This window comes from Felis catus, chromosome D1 (assembly GCF_018350175.1).
Source record: "Felis catus isolate Fca126 chromosome D1, F.catus_Fca126_mat1.0, whole genome shotgun sequence".
NCBI lineage: Eukaryota > Metazoa > Chordata > Mammalia > Carnivora > Felidae > Felis > Felis catus.
In genome coordinates, this window is record NC_058377.1 from 82,943,056 (window position 1) to 82,966,821 (window position 23,766).

Sequence of the window (23,766 nt, forward strand, 5' to 3'; positions counted from 1 at the left end):
ATGAAAGCTTGCTGTGCTGAGCATATACCCAGCATGTGGACAACAGAAATAAATGTTTTACATGGGACAGATCTGCTCCATGAGATGTCAGGAGAACTCAATCCCAAACTAACTAGTTAAAGCAATTTGGAATAACAGAATTTTGTCTATTAAGGTATCATATCTGATCAGGTGCCTAAACTTGAATGTGATGGTGCGTTTCTTCACGTAGAGCTCTATATGTGTCTTTCCCTCATTATTTTTGTGGGTGGGACCAATGGGAGGCAGAGGAGAAAACATAGTCAGTGAGTACTCAATAATATTACTAACATCAGATAGCCTTGGTTAGTGGGGATGTGTTTTATAAGCACTGTTAAGTTTGATCTCTTTTACTCCTACTGCAATTATCTGCTGGAATTTTACAGGTCTGTAGACATACCAAGAGGAGGGATTTAATCATTAAGTACTTTGAGACTAATTGGTTTTCAATTTGAAGAGAAGCCCTGGGTTTGGAAACCTGCCACATGTTAGCAGAACGTGTCGGTTCATTGCCCACCTGTGGAGTTGACAGATACAAGAGAATGTATCTGACTTGGCATCATTTTTGGCATTTAGTTGGCATATCTATCTTCAGGGCTGCTCCTAGGGCTCTGAATTTGTCAACTGTGCCTGTGTTGGGCAGAGATGGAGGCTTTTGCCAAGTCTCTTAGATACCTAGGTAAGTTCATCTCTACTTGCCTACACCACATCAATAGACTTTCATCTGGGAGATTTCTATTACTTGACTCCTTTCAATCCATTCTGCTTATCAAATCCAGATTTATCTTTCTAAAACATCACTTTCTAAAAAAATTATATCCTTCCTATAAAAAAACTTTCAATGATACCAATATATCTATAAGACCCACACCATTTGGCTTGGTATTATTCTGGTCTCCTTTCTAATTTCTTGGTCCAGATTTCTAGTGTAAAAACAAAACAAACAAAACAAATAAACAAACAAAAACTCTTGCAAATATTATGAGGTGGGATGGAGAGCTATAGCTATATTGCTATTCTCCCCCCAGGGATATCCATGCCTGGGTAATTGAATGGCAATCAACATAGTTTTCAACATATATCCCATTATACCTTTTTGCATACCCAATCAAACTGGTGAGCAAGTTACTTGTGTTGCTGAACAACAAAGCCCCACTTGTGAGAAGGAAACCAAAATCCGGACAAGGAGAAATAAATAAATAATTTATCCATATGCAATTTTATGCACAATCATTAGAGTCACAATTTTGAATATTATTTTGAGATATGAAAATTGTACACAATGACTTATTAGCTGATAATAGCCCTAGCATTTATTTTTTGCCAGAAAAGAAAGTCAATCAAATAAATCCCACCAGTCTTTTCTTCTCTCTTGAGTCCTTTATAAAATATTTTTTCATCTATAAATTTTTTAATTTATTTTTTTAAATTTACATCTAAGTTAGTTAGCTTATAGCGCAATAATGATTTTAGGAGTAGATTCCTTAATGTCCCTTATGCATTTAGCCCATCCGTCCTCCCACAACCCCTCTAGTAACCCTCTGTTTGTTCTCCATATTTAAGCGTCTCTTATGTTATGTCCCCCTCCCTGTTTTTATAATATTTTTGCTTCCCTTCCCTTATGTTCATCTGTTTTGTATCTTAAAGTCCTCATATGAGTGAAGTCATACGATTTTTGTCTTTCTCTGACTGACTAATTTCGCTTCACATAATGCCCTCTAGTTCCAGCCATGTAGTTGCAAATGGCAAGATTTTATTCTTTTTGTTTGCCGAGTAATACGCCATTGTATATATATACCACATTTTCTTTTTTTTTTTTTTTAGTTTTTTTTTTTTTAATTTTTTTTTTCAACGTTTATTTATTTTTGGGACAGAGAGAGACAGAGCATGAATGGGGGAGGGGCAGAGAGAGAGGGAGACACAGAATCGGAAACAGGCTCCAGGCTTCGAGCCATCAGCCCAGAGCCCGACGCGGGGCTCGAACTCACAGACCGCGAGATCGTGACCTGGCTGAAGTCGGATGCTTAACCAACTGCGCCACCCAGGCGCCCCCACATTTTCTTTATCCACTCATCCATCGATGGACATTTGGGCTCTTTCCATACTTTGGCTATTGTTGATAGTGCTGCTACAAACATTAGGATGCATGTGCCTCTTTGAAACAGCATACCTGTATCCCTTGGATAAATACCTAGTAGTACAATTGCTGGGTCATAGGGTAGTTCTATTTTTAATTTTTGGGGAACCTCCATACAGTTTTCCAGAGTGGCTGCACCAGGTTGCATTCCTACCAGCAGTGCAAAAGTGTTCCTCTTTCTTTGCGTCCTCGCCAACATCTGTTGTTGTCTGAGTTGTTAATTTTAGCCATTCAACAGGTGTGAGGTAGAATCTCATTGTGGTTTTGATTTGTATTTCCTTGATGATGCATAATGTTGAAAATTTTTTCATGTGTCTGTTAGCCATCTGGATGTCTTCTTTGGAAAAGTGTCTATTCATGTCTTTTGCCCATTTCTTCACTGGACTGTTTCTAAGGTGTTGAGTTTGATAAATTCATTTTAGATTTTGGATACTAACCAATTATCCGATATGTTGTTTGCAAATATCTTCTCCCATTCCGTTGGTTGCCTTTTAGTTTTGCTGATTATTTCCTTCTCCGTGCAGAAGCTGTTTATCTTGATGAAGTTCCAGTATTTCATTTATGCTTTTGTTTCCCTTGCCTCTGGAGATGTGTTGAGTAAGAAGTTGCTGCGACCAAGGTCAAAGAGGTTTTTGCCGGCTTTCTCTTCGAGGATTTTGATGGCTTCCTGTCTTACCTTTAGATTTTTCATCGATTTTGAGTTTACTTTTGTGTATGGTGTAAGAAAGTGGTCCAGGTTCATTTTTCTACATGTCACTGTCCAGTTTTCCCAGCACCACTTGCTGAAGAGACTGTCTTTATTCCACTGGATATTCTTTCCTGCTTTGTCAAAGATTAGTTAGCCATATGTTTGTGGGTCTATTTCTGGGTTCTCTATTCTGTTCCACTGATCTGAGTGTCTGTTTCTGTGCCAGCACATACTGTCTTGATGATTACAGCTTTGTAGTATAGCTTGAAGTCTGGGATTGTGATGCCTCTGCTTTGGTTTTCTTTTTCAAGATTGCTTTGGCTATTTGGGGTCTTTTCTGGTTCCATACAAATTTTAGGATTGTTTTTTCTAGCTCTGTGAAGAATTCTGGTGTTGTTTTGATAGGGATTGCATTGAATATGTAGATTGCTTTGGGTAGTATTGACATTATAACGATATTTGTTCTTCCTTTCCAGGAACATAGAATCTTTTTCCATTTTTTTTGTGTCTACTTCAATTTCTTTCATAAGCTTTCTATAGTTTTCAGCATGTAGATTTTTCACCTCTTTGGTTAGATTTATTCCTAGGTATTTTATGTGTTTTTGTGCAACTGTAAATGGGATTGATTCCTTGATTTCTCTTTCTGTTGCTTCATTGTTGGTGTATAGGAATGCAACCGATTAATGTGCATTGGTTTTATATCCTGCAACTTTGCTGAATTCATGAATCAGTTCTAGCGGTTTTTTGGTGGAATCTTTTGGGTTTTCCATATAGAGTATCATGTCATCTGCGAAGAGTGAAAGTTTGACCTCCTCCTGGCCGATTTGGATGCCTTTTATTTCTTTGTGTTGTCTGATTGCAGAGGCTAAGACTTACAGTACTATGTTGAATAACAGTGGTGAGAGTGTACATCCCTGTCTTGTTCCTGACCTCAGGGGGAAAGCTGTCAGTTTTTCTCCATGGAGGATGATATTAGCATTGGGTCTTTCATATATGACGTTTATGATCTCAAGATTTGCTCCTTCTATCCCTACTTTCTTGAGGATTTTTATCAAGAAAGGATGCTTTATTTTGTCAAATGCTTTCTCTGCATCTATTGAGAGGATCATGTGGTTCTTGTCCTTTATTTTATTGATGTGATGGATCACGTTAATTGTTTTGCAGATATTGAACCAGCCCTGCGTCCCAGGTATAAATCCCACTTGGTCGTGGTGAATAATTTTTTTTTAATGTATTGTTGGATCTGGTAGGCTAATATCTTATTGAGGATTTTTGCATTCATGTTCATCAGGGAAATTGGTCTATAGTTCTCCTTTTTAGTGGGGTCATTGTCTAGTTTTGCAATCAAGGTAATGCTGGCTTCATAGCAAGAGTTTGGAAGTTTTCCTTCCATTTCTTTTTTTTTTTTTGGAACAGCTTCAAGAGAATAAGTGTTAATTCTTCCTTAAATGTTTGGTAGAATTCCCCTGGAAAGCCATCTGGCCCTGGACTCTTGTGTTTTGGGAGATTGTTGATTACTAATTCGATTTCTTTACTGATTATGGGTCTGTTCAAATTTTCTATTTCTTCCTGTTTCAGTTTTTGTAGTTTATATGTTTCTAGGCATGTGTCCATTTCTTCCAGATTGCCCATTTTATTGGCATATAATTGCTCATAATATTCTCTTATTGTTTGTATTTCTGCTGTGTTGGTTGTGATCTCTCCTCTTTCATTCTTGGTTTCATTTATTTGGGTCCTTTCGTTTTTCCTTTTGATCAAACTGCCTAGGATTTTATCAATTTTGTTAATTCTTTCAAAGAACCAGCTTCTGGTTTCATTGATCTGTTTTTTGTTTTGTTTTGTTTTGTTTTGTTTTTTTGGTTTTGATAGAATTGATTTCTGCTCGAATCTTTATTATTTCCTCTCTTCTGCTGGTTTTGGGTTTTATTTGCTAATCTTTTTCAGGCTTTTTAAGGTGTAAGGTTAGATTGAGTATTTGAGACCTTTCTTCCTTCTTTAGGAAGGCCTGAATCCCATACACTTTCCTCTTATGACTGCTTGCTGCATCCCAGAGGTTTGGGGCTGTGGTGTTATCATTTTCATTAGCTTCCATTGTAACTTTTAATTTCCTCTTCAACTTCTCAGCTAGCCCACTCATTCTTTAGTAGGATGTTCTTTAGTCTCCAAGTATTTGATACCTTTCCAAATTTTTTCTTATGGTTGATTTTGAGTTTCATAGCATAGTGATCTAAAAATATGCACTGTATGATCTCTATCTTTTTGTACTTGTTGAGGGCTGATTTGTGTCCCAGTATGTGATCTATTCTGGAGAAAGTTCTATGTGCACTGGAGAAGAATGTGTATTCTGCTGCTTTAGGATGAAATGTTCTGAATATATCTGTTAAGTCCATCTGGTCCAGTGTGTCATTCAAAGCCATTGTTTCCTTGTTGATTTTCTGTTTAGATCATCTGTCCATTGGTGTAAGTGGGGTGTTGAAGTCTCCTACTATTATGGTATTATTATCAATGATTTTCTTTATGTTTTTGATTAATTGCTTTATATATTTGGGTGCTCTCACATTTGGAGCATAAATGTTTATAATTGTTAGGTCTTCTTGGTGGATAGACCCTTCATTATGATATAATGTCTTTCTTCATGTTTTGTTACAGTCTTTATTTTAAAGTCTATGCTGTCTGATATAAGTATGGCTACTCTGGCTTTCTTTTGTCCACCATTAGCATTATAGATAGTTTTCCATCTCCTTAGATTCTTTTTTTTTTTAATGTTTATTTATTTTTGACAGAGAGAGAGAGAGAGAGACAGACAGAGACAGAGACAGAGCTTGAGCAGGGGAGGGGCAGAGAGAGAGGGAAACACAAAATCTGAAGCAGGCTCCAGGCTCCGATCTGTCAGCACAGAGCCTGACATGGGGCTTGAACTCATGGACTGTGAGATCATGACCTGAGCTGAAGTCAGACACTCAACTGACTGAGCCACCCAGGCACCCCTCCATCTCCTTACTTTCAATCTGAAGGTGTCTTTACGTCTAAAGTGGGTTTCTTCTAAACAGCATATAGATGGATCTTGTTTTCTTATCCATTCTGTTACCGTATGTCTTTTTTTGGAGCATTTAGTCCATTGACATTTAGAGTGAGTACTGAAAGATTTGAATTTATTGCCGTTATGTTGCTTGTGGAGTTGGAGTTTCTGGTGATGGTCTCTCATCCTTACTAGTCTTTGTTTTTTTTTTGGTGTTTTTGTTTGTTTGTTTGTTTGTTTTTTCTTTCATCTTTTCTCCTCTCAGAGAGTCCCTCTTAAAATTTCTTGCAGGGCTGGTATAGTGATCATGAACTCCTTTAATTTTTGTTTATCTGGGAAACTTTTTATCTCTCCTTCTGTTTTGAGTGACAGCTGTGATGGATAAAGAATTCTTGGCTGCATGTTTTTCCAATTCAGCACATTGAATATATCCTCCCACTCTTTTCTGGCCTGCCAAGTTTCTGTATATAGTCTGCTGCAAACCTGGTCTGTCTTCCTTTGTAGGTTAAGGACTTTTTGCCCCTTGCTGCTTTAATAATTCTTTCCTTGCTTCAATATTTTGTGAATTTGACTATGATATGCCTTGTTGATGGTAAGTTTTTGTTGAATCTAATGGGAGTCCACTGTGCTTCCTGGATTTTGATGTCTGTGTCTTTCCCCAGGTTTAGAAATTTTTTTGCTATGATTTGCTCACATAACCCTTATACCCCTTTTTCTCTCTCTTCATCTTCTGGGACCCCTATGATTCTGATGTTCCTTTTTAATGAGTCATTGATTTCTCTAATTCTTAAATTGTGCTTACCTTAGTCTCCCTCTTTATTTCTGCTTCCTTATTCTCCATAAGTTTGTCCTCTATCACTGATTCACCACTCTGCCTCATCCATCCTTTCTGCCATGGCATCCATTTGAGATTGCAGCTCATTTATAGCATTTCTTATTTCATTCTGACTAGCTTTTACTTCTTTTATCTCCACAGAAAGGGATTCTAAACTATTTTTGACTCCAGCTAGTATTCTTATTATTGTGATTCTAAATTCTGGTTTAGACATCTTGCTTGTATCTGTGTTGATTAAGTCCCTGGCTGTCGTTTCTTCCTACTCTCTTTAGGGGTGAATTCCTTCACTTTGTCATTTTGCAGGAAGAAAAGGAATTAATCAGTTAAAAAAATTAAAAACAACACACACAAAAAATCATATAAATGATGCTAGATCCTAGGTGAGTTTTGATCTGGGTGTTGAGAGGAGCTTTATAGATTAGAGAAAAAAAGGGATAGATAAAAAACAAAAAAAAAAAAAAAAGAAAAAGAAAAAAAGGAAAAAGTTTGAATATTTGAAAAAAATGAATACAATGAAATAGAATAAAAAGAAATGATGGATGTCAAATAGAATTTGGAAAATTTACAAAAAAAGAAAAAATATAGTAGAAAAAATTAAAGAGAAATATTTTTAATAAAATTGAAAATAAAAATAATGTTTTTCTTTTTCTGTATTCAAGAAAAAGAAATGATAAAGAAGAAAAAAATGAATAGATGGACCAATGAACAGACTGAAATATGGTTGAAATTACACAGTTTTCCCCTAGAAGTCAAACTCTGAAACACTTTATAGTCCATAAACTAAGCAGGCAGAGAGACCTGTTGTGTTCCTGAAGATCAAGGTTGGCCCAGTTGGGTGGGGCTTAGTGTAATGGCTCCATTGTTCACTAGAAGGCGCTGCTCAACTTACTGTGGTGAATTGTTGTGGAGCTTGTAGGCATGTATGCCCATATGTGGGTGGGGTGAAAATGGCGTCACCCAGCTACCCAGTCTCTAGTATCGTAACTCTGTTCTCCCGATCAGTAATTGTGCACCTGTCTTTTATCTCCAGCTCCTGTACACTCCATGCTTTTACACTGTCTGTGACCAAGCCATCAAGTTTCCGGATGGCACCTCCCTCCTGAGTTTATCTCAGATGTGGCTGTGTTTCTAACCCCTCACTTCTGAGGGACTGTAGCTTTGACCCACTCAGACCTTCTGTGGGAGGGTCTCACTGAGAAATGGGTGGGTGTCGGCCACACCCAGGAACATTCACAGGACTGTGCTGTGGCTGATGCCCAGAGACTGTGGCTGGGTGCCAGCCTACCCCAGAAAAAGTTCACATGATTATATACCAGCAATGTTTCAAGAATTATGGAAAATCATAGGACACATCTGGCACCAGGCTTCACCCTTAATGACCTTGTTCAACACTAGAGAATGTGGTTGTTCTTTGGGGTGTGCTGGGACCTTTGCCTGTGGGATTGCCACACAGCCTCTACCAAATGTCCCCCTAGCAGGAGAACCATCTCTCCTTCTGTGGCCTGAGGACCCCCACCCCCCACCCCCAGACCTCACTCTCTGCTCCTGGGGATTTGTCCTTACCACCAGAGCACCGCCAGGTATCAAGCTGTGGAGTTTCAGACTCTGCCCTCCCTCTGTTTATAGAATCTTAATGTAATTTAAACCCTCTCCTTTCTCCTTTCTCCCTTTTTTATTCAGTCCCTTGGGCTGTTTCCCCTTTTCACTTTCTCTTCAGCTGCTTTTGGAGGGAGGTGCTTTTCCCGTACCCTCCCCCATCTCCATCTTCTCTCCACAAGCAAAAACAGCTCCCTGCCCCCCGCAGCTTCTCTCTCCTCCAGTCCACCTCTCCACACCACATACTTGCTGAGTTCTGTGGTTCAGGTTGTGGAAATTGTTGTGTTAATCCTCAAATCAGTTTTCTAGGTGTGCAGGATGGTTTAGTGTTGATCTGGCTGTATTTCATGGATATGACACACAAAAAAAAGTCCATGCTGTAATGCCATCTTGGCCTGTATAAATCCCACGAATCTTAATATAAGTTAAGTGCAAAGATTTTGGGATGAGACTGGTCCACTTTAAAGAAGGTAAATAATGGGGTGCCTGGGTGGCTTAGTTGGTTAAGTGTCCAACTTCAGCTCAGGTCATGATCTAACAGTTCATGGCTTCCAGCCCCCCCACTGGGCTCTGTGATGATGGCTCAGAGCATGGAGTCTGCTTCAGATTCTGTCTCTCTCGCTCTCTCTCTCTCTCTCTCTGCCCTTTCTCTGCTCGCACTCTTGTATCTCTCTAAAAAATAAATAAACATAAAAAAATAAAGAAGGTAGATAACTTCAAATCTACTTAAGTATTGCGTAACTTTTAAAATTTTACTTAATCTTATGAAGACTATTTTTTAATTCATAAAACAAGACTAATATTCATAGTACTTACTCCACAGAGTAGTTTTAGCCATTTTAACATACTAATATATGCAAAATGGTAAATTAATTGCGTGGTATATAATAAAAACTCAATAAATGTCATTACAAATGTACACATAAATATAAACACATACAGATGCACACAAACAAACATAATTTTATATACCTTCTTACCTTTTCTGTCTTGGTAATCAGGTTTTCCTTCTCCAACGGACTTCTGTTATAAATGCTAAACTATGAGAAACAGGAAAATATCATCCAGAATTGCACTGTGCAATATTGTAGTCACTACCCATAGGCAATTAGCTGCTGAGCAATTGAGATATGGCTAGACCAGACTGAGATGTTCTGTAAGTGCAAAGTCCACACTGGATTTTGAAGATTATGGAAAAAATAATTTTGAAGAATATGGGAAAAAAAGTATAAACATCTCAGTAATTTTTAATATTATTTACATGATGAAAATATATTTCTGATATGTCCAATGGTTAAATATGTTATTTAATAAACTCATTACACTCTTTGACAGAGACAACTATACAGATTCTCTATGATGACATTGATGGAATGTTCTTCCCAAAATAATTATGTTTCAAGCCATTCTTCTGCTTCCTATTCCTGCACTTTCAGTTGTATATGCCTGACATTTCTGTTTGGATCCCACTGTCACCTTAAACTCACCATGCCCTAAACCATATTTTCATTTTCTTCACGACTATATCCTATTTCTGACTTTCCTATTTCTGTTCTATTCTTATTGCTCTCACGACCTCACCTCCACTTGCCTGAACCACGTCAATAGACTTTCATCTGAGAGATTTCTATTACTTGACTCCTTTCAATCCATTCTGCTTACCAAATCCAGATTCATATTTCTAAAAACATCACTTAATAGAAAAAATTATATTCTTCCTTTAAAAAACTTTCAATGATACCAATTTGCCTGTAAGATAAGATCCACCTCATTTAGCCTGGTATCATCCTGGTCTTCTTTCTAATTTCTTGGTCCAGATCTCTATTCTAGAAAATACTAATTATTCTCTATCCTGCAAACACAACTTCCAGGGATTATATAAATGTGCTAAGCTGCTTTGTACACAAGAAAAAGAGTAGGTTTTGCAAGTTGGTGGGTTGAGAGAAGAAGAGATTTCATTTGGGGACATATAGAAGTTGATATGCCATTTAGATAAATTAAAACTTCCTTCTGAACTAACTGATAAGAAGGGGATCTCATTCTAATGAAAATTGGAGTTAGAGAAAGGTATAGAATGGGTAGGGTCATTTGTCAATTTCTCAGACCATGAGCTTCTCATTGTACTACAAAAATGTGCTGACTGTAAGAAGGTGATGCTTCAGATTCACAGGTGTTTAGGCAATTACTCTGGGTTATTTTTCCAGGAAAGAAGGAGGTTTTGAGTTCTACCTTCAAAATACACATCTCTATGAGTTTACTGAGATAAATGGAACTTCCCATGGTCTCAGATGGTATTAATATTTCCCAGGCCTTGAACTTGTGGAATTTTTTATGACTTACAAATAGCTGTCATGGTCATTAGCTCATGGAATTGTCTCAAGACCATGAGATTGACAAATTGCAGACAGCATTATTGCCATTTTGTAGAAAACCTGGATACAAAAGTTAGCTGACTTACTCAAGGACATAAAACTACATTTTGACATTAGCTTCCATTGTTCTTTGTGTGAAAAATGCAAAAATTACTTATCACCTGAAGTGTCCAGTCTTGACCTGTGGAGAAGTAGATTTTACCTGGTTTATCTATAAGAATTAGTTTTTTACTTGCAGAGGTGAGTTTCCCCTGGGGAATCCATGGCAAAGTTTTCATTATGTACACTATTCAATTATTATTTACATTGGTTTTTGGTTGAGGGAAAAAATAATATCCTGCTAATTCTTACCTTTACAATTCAAAGAAGTTTGACATATGCAGTAATCCAACCTTCGTTTCCAAATGTTTATTTTTTATTATAAAAGTAATGAATGTTCATTATAGTAATATTAGAAAATCCAGAAATGTGAAAAACAGAATTTATTTTTATTTTTTTATTGAAGTATAATTTGCACATAGTAAAATGCACAGATATTAAGTGTACAGTTTGATTAGTTTTGAACAGTATTCTCACCTGTGTGACCCACACCCAAGTCAAGATATAAAACATTTTCATCACCCAGCAAGCTCCCTGATGTCCCTTTCCTATCTATCTTCATGATTTCCTTCCCCACCCTAGGCAACCCCTGTTCTGATATCTATCAGAAAGGGGAAATTCAAAACAAAACAAAATAAAACTTGGGTCCTACCATTTACTGACAATCACTGCTTAACCCATCAACTTTTGACACCACTAAGAGTTTCCTCTGTAAAACCCTACAGACTTGACCCTACAGACCCTACAGACCCTACAGACAAGACTCTACAGGCTTGACTTCTGTGGTGTGGTACTCTCTCATTATACCTCTCACCTGACTGGCTGCTACTTTTCTCTCTCTGCCCTATTCTCATCATCTTCCTAATCTGTTTGAGCAGAGTCAGTGCTTGGCTCTCTTGTATTCCTTATTTGCACACTTTTCATAGTGATTTCACCAAGTCACATGGCTTTCAGTGGAGGACAGTTCTGAAATTTCCATCCATAATCCCAGCCCATCCCTTGAACTTGGGTTCTATATCCAACTGCCTCAACATTCTTGCGTGAATGTCTATCATCTCAAAGGTAACATGCCCCAAATATAAGCCTTGATTTGTACTTTCCAGCCTGCTCCTCCTCAGTGTCTCCATCTCAGAAAATGGTAACTCCAGTGGCTTGAGCCAAAAGGCTGGAGGGCATTCTTAACTCTACTCTTTCTTTCATACCATACAATAAATCTGTTAGGAAATCCTGGCAGCTCTACTTCAGAGTATATAAGAGAATCTGACAGATTCTTACCACCTCCCACATTAACACCTGAGTCCAGTGCACCTCCAACACTGTTCCCCTGGACTAATGCAGTAATTTTATAAGTGGTTGACCTATCAGCCTGTAATCTATTCTCCAACCAACAGGTAGACACAATTTTTTTTTAAAAATACAGAAGGTTTCTCCCAAGCTGCAATCATTCTTTACATTTAATTTTAGATTTTGATTTTTTTCACTCAATACCATAACAGAATTTTTTCATGTCATTACTCTTTATAAACATAATTTTTAATGACTGCATTGTTACTATATGGAGATATACGCCATGATTTACTTATTCACCCCCTTATCATTGGACATTTTGACGATTATTTTAACTATTGTTAATAACACTGCAAGAAATATCTTGCTGCATAAAGTCATCCAGTCTCCATAGTTACAATACTGGATAGATGTCCAGGAATTGCTAGGTTAAAGGCTATAAACGTTTTGAGGCTGTAGCTACGTATTGTCAAGTTGTGTTCAAAAAGAATAGACCAATGCTCCCACTTGTAGTGCTAACAATAAAGAGATTTTTTTCCCCTAAATTAGTTGAATTTTATTAACAATTTTATAGAAGATGTAAATGAAAGATCAATATAAAGTGGCTTATATTTATTGGGCTTTAACAAAATAGCTTATGTAAAATAGTTCATAGTTTATTTGATATTGCTAATTATAAGTCAGTGCAGATAGTACTTCTCTACTGTTTGCCCACAGAATTGGGATACCATGTAATGAAGTTGTTTAGATCATGAGGCTTGGAAACATAAAGACATGGGTTTGATTAATGACTTAATCATTTAGTGGCGTGAATTTGAAGTTGCTTAACATCTTTGAACCTCAATGTCTTCATCTATAAAATAGGGATAATAAAATCTGCCTTGCAGCAGTGTTGTGAGGATTAAACAAGATGGTGTACATAAATCACTTAGCATGAGGGTGACACTCACAAATGTTACCTCCTTTCTTCCCTTCCAAATTTACCTTCTTTTCTAGGTTAAGATTCCCACACTAGCACTATCATACACAGACATGAATTGCAAGCGAGCCATTTCTCCTGCAGCTTACTGAACTTGCTGAACTCCTAAGAAAATAAGGAAAATTATATTTGCTTTCTTTTTTTTTAAACAAGAATGGACAAGCCAGGGACATTGCTCAGAGCAAGGTAGACAGCTGTCATGTCAGGATGTGAGCAGCATCAGGTCAGACCAGATATGACTAACTGGCCTGAATCCTGATCTTGAAGGGATGGGGTTACAGATATGATGGGGGTAACCAGGAGAAACAAGCTGAGGGGCAAAACTGTGGTGTTTCCAGAGATCAGAACCAAGTGGGAAGTAAGTGTTTGAGGTTGTCCAACATGGATGCAACTCCTGGTGGTTAGGAACAAATGAGGAGGCAGGAATCCTGGGAGTGAAACTCATAAGTCATGGTATGAACATTAGAACTCACTTTTAAAAACTTTTCCTTTGAGGGGCGCCTGATTGACTGTTAGCGAAACATCTGACTTTGGATCAGGTCATGATCTCGCAATTTGTGAGTGCGAGCCCTGCACTGGGCTCTGTGCTAACAGGTCAGAGCCTGGAGTCTGCTTCAGATTCTGTGTCTCCCTCTCTCTCTGCCCCTCCCCCGCTCATGCTCTGTCTCTCTCTTTCAAAAATAAACACTAAAAAAAATTAAAACTTTCCCTTTGAAATAATTTTTAATTTGTAGAAAAATGGTAAGATTAGTAAAAGGTAGTTCTGTAGACCCTTTTCCATACTCACCATCTATGAACAATTTTGTCATCTTTGTGTCTTTATCATCTTTGTATCTTCTATGTATCTAATGTATCTATGTATCTATGTATGTAGCTATCATCTATCTATTATCTATCTATCTATCTATCTATCTATTTCTTTATTCCCTAATTATTTAGTGTCTGTTTCCTAAGAACAGAGATTTTCTCTTACATAATCATAGTCTAGTTATCAAATTCAGGAAATTGAATATTAATACAGTACATTGTAACTTCATTTATTGGCTCAGTAATGTCTTTTACAGCATTTTCCCCCATTGTATGATCCAGTCTAGGATCATGTACTACATGTAGTTTCCATGTCCCTTTAGTATCTGGAATGTGTCTCAGCCTTTCTTTGTTTTCACATGACATTGACATTTTTGAAAATTACAGGGCAGTTATTTTATAGGATCTCTTCAATTTGCATTGTAGACCTCATGTTTTGAAATTGCTTCTGAACTGCCATTTTCTTGCCAGATATATTAGACTCTGTATCCAGATAGAGTTAGGATTAAGGATTCTAGGTATAGCAGGACATGGTGGGACATCTGTGCCTATGGAGAAGCAACAGCCATTGAATACAAGTTAGGCCATTTGGGTCAGGTGGAGTTCTTATGCCTGAGCCAGAGTTGTAAGCTTGAGTCACAGGACCAGAAGGGATCTTGAGGGGTCACCAAGCCAATGTCCTTAGCTTTCAGCAGAAACACATTTCCACTCACCCAGACACACCAGCCTATTTTTAAAGTCCTCCAGGGAAAGTAATTCTGTGTGTGCTTCTTGTTAACCCACATGGTGTCACTTGCCCTCACTGTGTGAAGTCTTCCCTGTAAATCAACTAACTTTTTAAGGAGCAGGTCTTACATTTTTTTCTCATCCTGTTTTCAGGAAGGACTCACAGTAAGTCACGAGCCCTTCATTATATTTAGAGAATGGTATTTTATCACTTATCGCTCAGGTTTGTTTCTTCAGTCCAATCTAAAAGAAGAAAAAAGAACTTAACTGATAACAATTTTAAAATACTGTTGTAATAGCAATTATGGTATACTAACATTAAGTTATCATGTCAATAACTACATGTTATCACAGCAGTAACACAGTTCATTTTATCATTGGATTTATTTTTCATGGACTTGACTCCCAAAGGGACACTTTAGAGTATCTTTTCTATTCACTTATTTTTTCTTTTTTATTATAAAAAAATATATCTATTATAAAATACAAATTCAAACATTACAGAAGAAGAAAAGAGGTAAAGTTCTTTCTTTTTATCCTCCTCACCCTCAATCATATTCCTAAAACTAATACTTATAGTTTTGATATCTGGAGTTTCAGAGTTTTTCTATACACATACAAGCATCTATGTATGCGCATGTACACACATAAATACACTCTCTTTAAAAAATAAAAATGGGGGTGCATGAGTGGCTCAGTCAGATAAGCGTCCAACTCTTGATTTCCGCTCTGGTCATGATCTCCTGGTTCATGGGATCAAGCCCCACATCTGGCTCCACACTGACAGCACAAATCCTGTTTGGGATTCTCTCTTTCTCCCTCTCTCTCTGCCCCTCCCCCACTCATGCTTTTTCTGTCTCTCAAAATACGTAAATATTTTTTAAAAAATAGGATCGTATATTTTCATAATATTTTCAGTGTAAAAATACTTTGTGTTCTTTGTAGAAAATAGAAAAAGAATATAAAGGAAACATATTTTTAAATTACCTGTAATTGCTCTGCTCACCTCTATTATTACTTGGATATTTTTCTCAGAATTTTTTTATGCATCTGTATTACTGTATATTCTGCTTTCTAATATTCTTTTTCTTTGTCAACTTTGAGCATCTCAGGCTATTTAATGTTATTCTTAATTTGGAGCCCTACTGCATGTAGTTCTCTCATGAGGTTTGATTACAAAAGGCAGTGGAAGAAAGCTCAGAGGACAGCAGGCTGGCTGGCAAGGAGTCAGGTGATCAGACATGCAGAAAAGAATTTCCAGAGCAGAGCTCCTAAAAGGGAACACAGCATCTGTTACCCGTGAACCATTTGGTGAACACCACTTCTTGACAGTGTTAAGACAGTGTCTTGAATGTGCAAGGCCAAACTCCTTCATTCATTATGAATTCATCACTATTAGCCATGCTAGTAATGAAGCATTGAATAAGACCAGAATGGGCCTTGACTTCCCCCCTTTATTTGTACATTTTATCTATCTATCTATCTATCTATCTATCTATCTATCTATCTATCTATCTATAATTTATCATCTTTGGTATCTCAGAAAACAATGGCTGGATCTCTTTAGCTTGTGTTCTACTTAGATTTTGAGAATTTTTATTCTCTAGTTTTATACTGTGAATCTTACAAAACTTACCATGGATAACTGTTCAAATCAATTCTTCTTGATGCATTAAAAAGTTTAGAGTCTGGGGTCACCTGGGTGGCTCAGTCAGTTAAGAATCTGACTTCAGCTCAGGTCACGATCTCATGGTTCGTGGGTTTGAGCTCCGTGTTGGGCTCTGTGCTGACTGCTCAGAGCCTGGAGCCTGCTTCGGATTCTGTGTCTCCCTCTCTATCTGCCCTTCCCCTCTTGCATTCTGTCTCTGTGTGTCAAAATAAATAAACGTTCAAAAAATTTTTTTAAGTTTACAGACTGGTTATTATATACTTTCTTGCTGAAAAACTCTTCAGATTCAGAATATCTCAATAAGAGAGAGACTAGAATTCTTGCTTTAGGGGTTAAGATAGATTATGCCAGCCTTTGTTGTTTTCTCATACCTACATATGCCCACCCCTTCAAGTTGACTTAGGCACAACCCCCAGTTCCTAAGTCAACCAAGAGAAAAAGATGGTGAATAGTGATGTTCTTCACATTGCTCCTATATTTTGAGTAGAATAAATCTTGGAATTATGTTATGTATCACACCACAGATCATGTGGTGTCCCCTGCATTGTGTCTCAATCCCCCTTTCTGCTAACAAGGCTTGGTTGGGATCTGAATGCCCAAGTGCTGACAGGGTTGCAGCAGCCTTGTAATTGTCCCCTTTTCTCAGTTTTCTCACTTTCATCTCAGAATAGGATTTCTCTGTGGGGCCCCTCTTCTGAGCTCTGGTGGGTTGTTCTTTTTGACACTGAAGAACCCCTCATTAGACACTGTCCATTGGGCAAGGATCCTGAGAGCTGCCTCAGTGTTGGCAGGTATCTTGTCTCCATTCTCATTAGCCAGGGCAGAGTTAACTGCTGCATGAGCAGAACTGCACCCACATGCAGTTAGCCTCCTGGATTCCTTTAAAGTAATTCTCAAGAGCTTCATTTGTTAAAAATGAACAAATATTTATTGCATGCTCATTATGTACTAGGTGCTTTTCTAGATGTCTAGGATACATTAGTGAGCACAAATACCAGAATCTTGCTCCCCATGGATCTTGCTTTCCAGTGGACACTTTAAGAGTGAGAGATTGTGATGCTGGGGCTGGACAGTTGTGTCCCATCAGAAACAAGGCAGTTCTCCCAGCTCTCCTCTCTAGGGATCCATCTGTAACTTCTGCCAATCCTATCCTTTGCTTTTGTACTCTAAGGTTTCCAAATTTGTGTCTAAATCTACCTTAGGGGGGCGCCTGGGTGGCGCAGTCGGTTAAGCCTCCGACTTCAGCCAGGTCACGATCTCGCGGTCCGGGTCACGATCTCGGGGTCCGTGAGTTCGAGCCCCGCGTCAGGCTCTGGGCTGATGGCTCAGAGCCTGGAGCCTGTTTCCAATTCTGTGTCTCCCTCTCTCTCTGCCCCTCCCCCATTCATGCTCTGTCTCTCTCTGTCCCAAAAATAAATAAAAACGTTGAAAAAAAATTTTTTAAATCTACCTTAGGTATGGCAGGTCTTGCATTTATACAATGTTTTCCTCCCCAGTATACTCAGCCCTTATACTGAAAGTTCCTATGGACTAAATAATCCAAGTGTACACTTGAATTTGGTCAAACCAACCAGCTCCTCTTTTTTTAATCAGTTAATAAAAAAGCCTTGGGTCATTGAAAATATATGTGTAATATAACTGCTTGTGACAGGTAGAAATTAAGATCATGACACAATGAGAAAATAATCCTTGTGCCTATGGAATTAATTTGAATTTGTGGGAGTGGGGGTTTTAGCCATGAGAAGTAAAACCATGAGAAGTAAAATTCTTTAAAATAAGGAGCCTGTAGAAACTAGTGTGGAGAATAAACTTTAGTTCTCTTTGGAATCGTCCGAGATGCCCTGTGCTTGTTTGTGCTATTTGTATTTCCTTTCTTCTATGTGGTTTCTGGGATCATTGTGCTATTTTAGCTCTTACTTAGCCATACTCCCTGTTGAGATGCTAAAATATCCTGAAAGTGGCGGTGCTGAATTTTTTCATGCCCAGGAGGTGGATAGCACAGGGTTGATTTGTAATGACACTTTACTGTAGAGTAAATTTTTAGCTGTAATGATATTTTGGGCAGCTTGATCCCACCAGATTTGGAGAAGTTTGAATTACCTTAAATAACTAGAACATAGACACTCCTATGTTACCCCTGAGACATGCTCACTGAAGCATGGAAATTAATTCAGATATGCATCCAAGTTTCATTGAATTTTAATCTAAGGGTTTATAGAATTATTTACTGATATTTGGGAAATGAAAGTTATGCCATGAGGAAAGTCTGATTGAAGGTGGCAATAAGAACAACTGTGTAGTTCAATGTTGCTGAACTTCCTGTCCTGGTTAAGGACACTGTAGCAGATTAGCAGTGACTTTATATTCTTTGTTAATCTTGCCATCAAGATGTGGGATCAACTTCCCCAGTCTGAGCCACAGGCCATCATGTGACTGCTTTGACCAACAGAATACAGTGGAGACGTAGTGCTCTAGCTCTAACCATTACACTTAAGTAATCTGTAGTTTGTTTTTTTTTTAATTTTATTTTTTATTTTTTAAAATTTACATCCAAATTAGTTAGCATATAGTGAAACAATGATTCCAGGAGTAGATTCCTTAATGCCCCTTACCCATTTAGCACATACCCCCTCCCACAACCCCTCCAGCAACCCTCTGTTTGTTCTCCATATTATGAGTCTCTTCTGTTTTGTCCCTCTCCCTGTTTTTATATTATTTTTGCTTCCCTTCTCTTATGTTCATCTGTTCTGTGTCTTAAAGTCCTCATATGAGTGTCTTAAAGTCATATGATATTTGTCTTTCTCTGACTAATTTCGCATAGCATAATGCCCTCTAGTTCTATCCACATAGTTGCAAATGGCAAGATTTCATTCTTTTTGATTGCCGAGTAATACTCCATTGTATATATATACCACCTTTTCTTTATCCATTCATCCATTGATGGACATTTGGGCTCTTTCCATACTTTGGCTATCGTTGATAGTGCTGCTATAAACATAGGGGTGAATGTGTCCCTTCGAAACAGCACACCTGTATCCCGTGGATAAATGCCTAGTAGTGCAATTGCTGGGTAGTAAAGTAGTTCTATTTTTAGTTTTTTGAGGAACCTCCATACTGTTTTCCGCAGTGGCTGCACCAGCTTGCATTGCCACCAACAATGCAAAAGAGATCCTCTTTCTCCTCATCCTTGCCAACATCTGTTGTTGCCTGAGTTGTTAATGTTAGCCATTCTGACAGATGTAAGGTGGTATCTCATTGTGGTTTTGATTTGTATTTCCCTGATGATGAGTGGTGTTGAGCATTTTTTCATGTGTCGGTTGGCCATCTGGATGTCTTCCTTGGAGAAGTGTCTCTTCATGTCCTTTGCCCATTTCTTTGCTGGATTATTTGTTTTTTGGGTGTTGAATTTGATAAGTTCTTTATAAATTTTGGATACTAACCCTTTGTCTGATATGTCATTTGCAAATATCTTCTCCCATTCTGTCGGTTGCCTTTTAGTTTTGCTGATTGTTTCCTTTGCTGTGCAGAAGCTTTTCATTTCGATGAGGTCCCAGTAGTTCATTTATGCTTTTGTTTCCCTTGCCTCTGGAGATGTGTTGAGTAAGAAGTTGCTGCAGACAAGGTCAAAGACGTTTTTGCCTGCTTTCTCCTCGAGGATTTTGATGGCTTCCTGTCTTACATTGAGGCCTTTCATCCATTTTGAGTTTGTTTTTGCGTATGATGTAAGAAAGTGGTCCAGGTTCATTCTTCTGCATGTCGCTGTCCAGTTTTCCCAGCACCACTTGCTGAAGAGACTGTCTTTATTCCACTGGATATTCTCTCCTGCTTTATCAAAGATTAGTTGGCCATATGTTTGTAGGTCCATTTCTGAGTTCTCTATTCTGTTCCATTGATCTGAGTGTCTGTCCTTGTGCCAGTACCATACTGTCTTGATTACAGCTTTGTAGTATAGCTTGAAGTCTGGGATTGTGATGCCTCTGCTTTGGTTTTCTTTTTCAAGATTGCTTTGGCTATTTGGGGTCTTTTCTGGTTCCATACAAATTTTAGGATTGTTTTTTCTAGCTCTGTGAAGAATTCTGGTGTTGTTTTGATAGGGATTGCATTGAATATGTAGATTGCTTTGGGTAGTATTGACATTATAACGATATTTGTTCTTCCTTTCCAGGAACATAGAATCTTTTTCCATTTTTTTTTGTGTCTACTTCAATTTCTTTCATAAGCTTTCTATAGTTTTCAGCATGTAGATTTTTCACCTCTTTGGTTAGATTTATTCCTAGGTATTTTATGTGTTTTTGTGCAACTGTAAATGGGATTGATTCCTTGATTTCTCTTTCTGTTGCTTCATTGTTGGTGTATAGGAATGCAACCGATTTATGTGCATTGATTTTATATCCTGCAACTTTGCTGAATTCATGAATCAGTTCTAGCAGTTTTTTGGTGGAATCTTTTGGGTTTTCCATATAGAGTATCATGTCGTCTACAAAGAGTGAAAGTTTGATCTCTTCCTGGCCGATTTGGATGCCTTTTATTTCTTTGTGTTGTCTGATTGCTGACGCTAAGACTGCCAATACTATGTTGAATAATGGTGGCGAGAGTGGACATCCCTGTCTTGTTCCTGACCTTAGGGGGAGAGCTCTCAGTTTTTCTCCACAGAGGATGATATTAGCATTGGGTCTTTCATATATGGCTTTTATCATCTCGAGGTATGCTCCTTCTATCCCTGCTTTCTTGAGGGTTTTTATCAAGAAAGGATGCTTTATTTTGTCAAATGCTTTCTCTGCATCTATTGAGAGGATCATATGGTTCTTATCCTTTCTTTTATTGATGTGATGAATCACGTTAATTGTTTTGCAGATATTGAACCAGCCCTGCATCCCAGGTATAAATCCCGCTTGATCGTGGTGAATAATTTTTGCTTCTTCATTTTGGAGGCCTGTGCTGCTGTGTAAGGAGTTTGAATACTCCCTAGAGACACAACATGGAGGGGCTCTGACATCACATAGAGAGGGAAAGGAGTCCAGCTGGGACCACCTTCAGCAGTTCCTGCAAAAGCCAAGGCAAGTGAATGAAGAAGCCATCTTGGAAATGGATCCCCTAGCTCTGTTCACCCCAGCTGATGCCATATGGCTTAGAGATAAACCAGCCAGGTGAGCCCTTCCCAAATTCCTGATCCCCCAGTATGAAATGCTTGTTTTAAGCCACTAAGTTTTGGGCATTAATAGATTAAGGAAACAGATTTTTTGTTTAAATTTTGGGTTTCACTTTTTAGAAATGATGTTTTATTCATTCACCTATTTAGCCACCTATCCATCCACCAACATTTATCAAGAGCTCATTATATCTCTGATGACACTGGGCTAAGTCCACCAGGAAGTTCTAATAGAGTTTTAGCTTTGTATTGTTTTGGCCTCAAAGTATTCAGTTTTACTGTTCAGGAACTGAGACTTCTTTTTTTATATTTTCCCTTCATTTATTCCAGCACACTGAGCACCTCTCATGTTCTAGGCACTGTATAAAGTGTTGGTGAAGCATTGGTGACTAAAACAATATAGTCTATGTGCTCACGAGTCTTATTTACAAAGGAGAAATACAAAAACAAAAACAAAACCAAAAATGGAACAAACAAGCAAAAACTTTTCTTCCAGTCTGTAAAATAGGACACTAATACAAACCTCATAGGGTTTTCCTGAAAATCAAATGATATGATGAATGTGAAAGCTTTTTGTAGATAGTTATTGTTTATAAAGGTAAAAGCTTTCATTGAGTCTTTTTTTAAATGTTTATTTATTTTTGAGAGAGAGTGTACGCACAAGCAGGGGAGGGGCAGAGAGAGAGGGAGAGAGGATCCCAAGCAGGCTCCATAAGTGTCAGTGTAGAGCCCGGCGCAGGGCTTGAACCCATGAACTGTGAGATCATAACCTCAGCCGAAACCAAGAGTCAGATGCTTAACTGACTGAGACACCAAGGGCCCTCTTTTACTGAGTCTTAATGATAGTATCAGTAGCAGAAGACATCAGAGGCAAAACAGGGATTTAACACTCAAAATGAAAATAAGTATATGTCATAAGTGACCATATATTGCAGGAATTATTAACCTAATTTTGCTGGGCCCTTATTGGACTTCAGTGGATCCAAAGAACTTCTGAAATTATATGCAAGATTATGTGTGGATATGTTATGCACATTATCTTTTGAATGAGAGACCGAATGCTTTTGTTAGATTTTCAAAGGTGTTAGTGATCCTGACAGGTAAGGAACCACTGATTTGAAGAATTAAGGCAATTGTAATATATTAAACTCTTCTAGGCATCAACCAGCCTATGCAGTATTTTTTCTCATAGTAATTTAATCTATACAATCTCTCTAGAAACTGAGACTTAGAGAGGTTAAGTGACTTGTCCAAGTTTCGTATATAATGGGCCTGGCATTTCATTCCAGCTCTGACTTATTCAAAAGGTCTTTCCACTGTAACATGTTGAGTATTTGAGTTCTTAATTACAAGCCACAGTAACCAATTATGTTGCTTAAGCAAAAAGGAAATGCACTGAGAAGATACTGCCGCTCACAAATTTTCTGAGATAGAAAGAATGGAGAGCCAAAATCATTCCTATCATTTGAATAGGGACTTTCTAGGGACAAAATATTGCCCCTTCAAAAAAAATGTCTGAGGTATAAGCCCAATGCACCAATGGGTTTGCTAGGTGTTTAAAGAAGACCCAAATAAACAGATCCCATCCCCACTTTTGTCTGATCCTGCTCTTTCAATGCAAAATTGTGTTTTTTAAACATTTGTAAGACATGTTTTGAAACACCTGTAAGACTGCTTATATTATTATAATCCTTAGCATTTATGATTTGTACTGAACTTGCACAAATTTTATCTGTTTATATTTTGGTTCACTCAACCAGTCTGAAAGGTTGATATAGGGGAAGTATTTTCATCCCTGTTTGATCAACAAGGAAACTGAGGCTCATAGATGCTCCTTGACTTCAAAGCTCTCATGGCTGTTAAAGCCTCTCATTGCCTACCTCTTGGGCTTCTTCCTACTAGACGTCCTGTGGACCGCAAGTGCCTCAGCTGCCCACAGAACTGAGGTATTAGGCCTTCACCAGGCAGGCTTGCCACACTCTTCCCTTCTTAGGTCCTATAAGGGGAAGATAGTTGATTGTGTACACTCACATACTGAGCATTGTTGCACAATTGCCAAAGGATTGGCAAGTGTGATGTTTGGTCATTAATTTTTTTTTTTTTAACGTTTATTTATTTTTGAGACAGAGAGAGACAGAGCATGAACGGGGGAGGGTCAGAGAGAGAGGGAGACACAGAATCGGAAACAGGCTCCAGGCTCTGGGCGGTCAGCACAGAGCCCGACGCGGGGCTCGAACTCACGGACCGTGAGATCGTGACCTGAGCCGAAGTCGGCCGCTTAACCAACTGAGCCACCCAGGCGCCCCTGATGTTTGGTCATTAAAACATAACCTGACAACAATGAAATGAGATGGGCTGGCATCATGATATGAATTTGTTATCTAG

The 23,766-nt window shown here is 38.2% G+C and overlaps 1 protein-coding gene across 11 annotated transcripts in view; it reads left to right on the forward strand.

The window, feature by feature from the left end:
- The window catches only part of METTL15 (methyltransferase like 15), a 289,458-nt gene extending 265,943 nt beyond the window's left edge, over positions 1-23,515 (forward strand). For 4 of the 11 annotated variants that reach the window (XR_006586464.1, XR_006586468.1, XR_006586467.1 and 1 more), the window contains one exon: positions 21,087-23,515. The gene's annotated coding sequence lies outside the window, so the exon portion shown is untranslated. Of the gene's footprint in view, positions 1-4,007; positions 4,062-21,086 lie in introns of those variants that run through there. The other 7 variants (XR_006586466.1, XR_006586470.1, XR_006586472.1 and 4 more) reach the window with 4 other exon arrangements.
- The last annotated feature ends 251 nt before the right edge of the window (positions 23,516-23,766 follow it).